The sequence below is a fragment of the Bradysia coprophila genome, chromosome X (assembly GCF_014529535.1).
Source record: "Bradysia coprophila strain Holo2 chromosome X, BU_Bcop_v1, whole genome shotgun sequence".
NCBI lineage: Eukaryota > Metazoa > Arthropoda > Insecta > Diptera > Sciaridae > Bradysia > Bradysia coprophila.
In genome coordinates this window covers 9,435,576-9,440,466 of record NC_050737.1, presented here as the reverse complement: position 1 = coordinate 9,440,466, position 4,891 = coordinate 9,435,576, and positions in this window count along the sequence as shown.

The window sequence follows — 4,891 nt, the reverse complement described above, 5'->3', positions numbered from 1 at the left end:
TTAACAAAAAAAACGTTTTCTAATTGCGCACACATTGAATGTTTTATCAAACAAAGAAGTAGAATTGAAAGTTAAAATTATTTTTTCTCTTCGTTCTTTTTTGAATCATCAACACTCTAAATTCTAATGGAGACGATGACGGTATGATGATTATACGATTAACGAATTAATGAATTAAAATAAAAACTTACTGTTTTGAACACACACACAAAATGAATCAATTTATAAACAATAAGAAACAATTGATATGAAATGTTATTGTTTTATGGATGAAACAATTTACTACTAATCTATATGTAGTCTCTCCGTACGTATAATAGTAAAAATAATTATAAATAAACGTAATCATTCTGATGAAAATGATTAACATCATCATACACTGAAGCAATAGAAATAATAATTAAACAACCAAGAAACAATAGAGTAATTTATTTAGTAAAAATTTAAAATTAAAAATGAAAAGAATTTAAATTAAAAAACAAAGAAAATTTAGTTAATTTTGTCATCATATCACAAAATGTTATTTAGCATCAAACTTCTTCTATTTATTAAAAAAAAATATTTATCGCAAATAAAATCACGAAAATTAAAACAATTTAACAACAAACAAAGGCGCTGGTCGCAATTTAACAATGTTTTTACTCTTTTTAAAGATATAATGAAAAAAAATTAATTATAAACCAAACAAAAATCATAATTATAAAAATCATTTAATCAACATTAAACGTTAATTATATTTAATTATAATTGTCACACTTGTCAGCACATTTTAATTCGAACAACAACAAACAAACAAAAAAATATTAGAAAAATTATTTAAACTGCCATAGGATTAGTGTCACCCAAAATTGAGAATCAAAAAGAAAAGAAAAAATCGTTCTGAATTCAGTAACGAAAAGTAAAACTTTCGTTGCATTTTTGTTTGGAGAAAAACTGGATATGCAACTCGGTGATAAATAATGATTTTTTTGGCACACGGTGTATGTTATTGTCACAGGACCTTTGGCATCGATTTTTTTTTAGAAATTTTTGATTCTCTACACTCACTAAACCAGAAGCTTGTGCCGAATCAGCAACAGCTGAACTTTACCAGCTACTTGTATAATATACAATCAAAAAACAATCTTAACAACGAGTTTACTACATACGTGTTACGTGGGCATGTAGATGTATGTATGTATGTATGCACTGTATGTAGCTTGTCTTTGAATTGTTCTCAATACAAAGGAATTGTGTTTGTTGACCAGCTGGAGATGTTCCGCTGTTACTGATTCGGCACAAGCCAATGGGTTGTGAGTGTAGAAAAGCTAGAATCTCTAAGAATTTTTTCAAAAATATTTCTACAATCTCTACAAGTTCCACAAATTTTATCTGTAGAAATTTATAGAATTTTTAAGTCTACAGTTATGTCAGCTAATCCACACAAACGATCAATAGTTATTTGTTCAACTCGGGAAGAAAAGTTGGAAATTGCATTTCTAGGGTGTTGTTTCACCTCAGTCAATCTAATTTCCAATTTTCCTTCCCGAGTTTTAAACACAATACTTACCTCCCATATATTTTGAAACTTGCTTGAAATTGGGTCCCACCACATATCTCACATCACAAATCTTGCATACTTTGATCCGCAGGTGACGTGTTTGGTATCATTTGAAAGCTAAGGGTCCCAGCTAAGCGTTTAAAGTAAATTGGTGATGTTTCAGACGTTTACGGAATTTGTAGGATCTGTCAAAGTTCGCCGGAAAATTTGCAGATCTAAAATCTGATCAGATTTCGGGAACTTAAACTTTTTTTTTTAAATCGAAAAACTTTTTTTGTTTTGTTTTTAGATGATGTCTAAAAATTTCCAGTAAATTTACGAAAAAAAAAATTGCCGAAAATATTGGCCATGCAAAAGTGTCCAAATCTTCGATGAAAACTTAAACTAGTTGCCTCTGTTGCGGAACATCCAAAAACCTTTTCATCGTTAAAACATTGGAAACTGAACGTGCAACCAATTTTAAAAATTACTTAACTTTCACATCAGTTTAAAAATATCATTTTTATGAAAATTCGAAAAAACTGCCGGGAAAACGGAAAATTCGGAAAAAAATTTTACATCAAAAATTTTTTTAAGCCTTCAGCTATCGTTTGAGCCCGAAATAACCTGTGTAGCTTCGATTGCCGCTACTCAGAAATTCATCGAAGTTACCTCTGCATCTAAAACTTCAACCGGATGTAGATGGCGCTAGAGGTCACTTTTTCAAAGTCTCCCAATCGTTTTGCAATCCCTAAATGCATATTTATCAATGGTAAAAAATTCACGCGTTTATACCAAAATGCACCAAAAAATGTATTTTGTTCAACTAGTGAGCCCTACTAAAACGTTTTTCACAACAAAGGCTTCCGAAGTTTCAGTGGAACGGAGAAAATTACTATTTTTTCGTCTGTATTTTGCAAAACTTTTCATCCGTCTGCATACACTACCACGTGCGTGCGTGTATCAGCTTGAATCGTTAAACAGTTTTGATTGTATGTGTGGATCAGCTGAAAAACAGCTGCAGCAAATTCAAGTTGAAATTTCGCTTCCCTTAACTGTACGAAATTCTGCAATAAATAAATTCTTTGAATTCTAAAACGTTTAGCAAATTTTGAAAATTGGTTAAAATGTTTTCAAAATTGGCCATAATATGGTGCACTGGTGCACAATGTTATTCAATTCTTAAAATATTTCAACTAGGTCAAGCAGTGACATGCCAGTAGCGGACATTTTCCGTTGTGGAGACTGCGTATGGTTTGTATACACGTAGTGCCTAAAAACACGTTTATTGCTCTGTTGCATAAATAACTAATTCTCCAAATGCAGTCCACACTATGTTGAAAATTAATCAAATGTGCCGGTATTCGCATTTCTTTCTAATGTAAAATCTGGTACATCTAGCTTGGGAAATTAATTATTTACACTAGGGATTCATTTCACTCCTGATAAAATTATACCACCTTTCGGATGGGGGCAAATGTATCGCAATTTAATCGTTTTAAATTTGGTAACTCATTTTTGTTCAAAGTTTTGACGAAATTAAAAAAGGAAAATTACTTCACTTGCCACTCATTTATTGTCGTTGCTGTTTGTCAGGCAAAATTATTTGTTTGCATTAAGCAAAATTCACCACTGACTCGCTAGCGAAAAACGAAAAAAAAAACATTTAAGGAGTGTCACAGTAAAAATTCATGCAGCTTGAGGCACTTTCAGTATTGACGACAGTATCAATTTGTATTTATTTGTCATGAATACTGACAATGTAAGCTACAGCCTCCACGTTACAAGCTCTGCGATTAAGATCTGAAATTTCTTTAAATTCATAGTGACCATTGTTTTCGTAGCTTTCAAGAGGTTAAAAGACACTCAACATTAGTAAATCAGAATAGATTTTGCGTGTGAATTCACATAACTTCGTTCATTTTATACAAATGGTTTCCTGTAGATTCTAATTTCTATTTTGTCTCAACCGGAAGAATAGCTGGAAACTCTTGTTTCGGTAATTTAATAGATAGAGAATTCAGAGAAAATATTTTTTCGAAAACCGTGAATTCATGCAGAAGTTGACTTATTCGGCTGTTTACACATGTAAAAAAAATCAGTTATGTCACTCTTCCTGGAGTGATATTATGGCTTATATTGTCTATTCCTCATCAAGTCGAACGAAACGAGAATCACCATATTATACGGTAGAGAATTGATAATGTTCAATGCTACATTCAAAAAGTACCTCAAAGTCTCCCAAATATTTTTCCTAAATATCATTGGATACAGTGGTGGATCCGGATAATTTTAATGGAATTTTATCAAACTCTGGCTCGTTCAAACATACACATCACAGAACGCTTGTGATAATAAAATAAAATACAATGTGCATCAAATTCAAAATCTATACAGGAACTATCTAAGTTAAAATCGTAATCTCCTTACGAGGAATGTTATGTCGACCTGGAGGCTCCCGTTAACATTATCAAAAGACGATGCTTTTTCTAAAATCTTCTTGGAATTCACAAAGAAAACTTTTCGATATTGGACAATCCTCTGAAAGTCGAAATTAAATCGAAAGTACATGCGCTCACAAGCTTGGGTAAATAAGAATCAAAATCCTAGAAAACTTCCAGTAAATAAATGGTAAAGGTAAATTCTGATCCGGTATCCAGCTCTTGTATTGGTTTTCAAAGTGGATAGGTCTATTTGAAAAGGAAGTCTTTAAGGGCTTCAATGTTTTAATAATGACTGGGTAATACAAACGATCCAAACGTGATCTGTGTGCGTCGACTAGAAATGATCGGCTCTAACTGACACAATTCCCTTTGTAAATATTGCCGCAATTATGGTCAGAAAAAAAGAATTTCTAGAAGCTTTGAGTTGCCAGGTGTCTAAATAGTATATTACTATACAAAAGAAGGAATTTAATATTTCGTATCCAGATGAGTATATAAGTGTCCGAGGACTTTAGCCCGAGGTAGTTTTACTCATCTAGTTACGAAATATCGAATTCCTTCAAGAGTGTAGTATGACGTTTTTCTTTTACGAAGGAGGGAAAGACTTTCCCCTTAGGACGGAAAGTCCATTTTCCCTCCCTAGTAAAGGAAAAAGTTTATTCCGAAAATGAGCCGACAGGGAGAACAGAATGAATTGCAGTATTTTTCTTAGTGATTTAATTGAGAGTGATTGAATGGTGTTGTCCGTATTGTCGCAACAACGAAAAACGAAAGCAAAGGCATTTACTTCGTTTTTCGTTGTAGCAGCAATTCCAATCGGGAATTTAATTGACATAGAAATACCATAAAGGAATTGATAAATAAGAAATTGGTAAAAAGAAAACAATTAGCTTCCACTAACAAAGTGCAAGACGCATTTTAAGTTCAG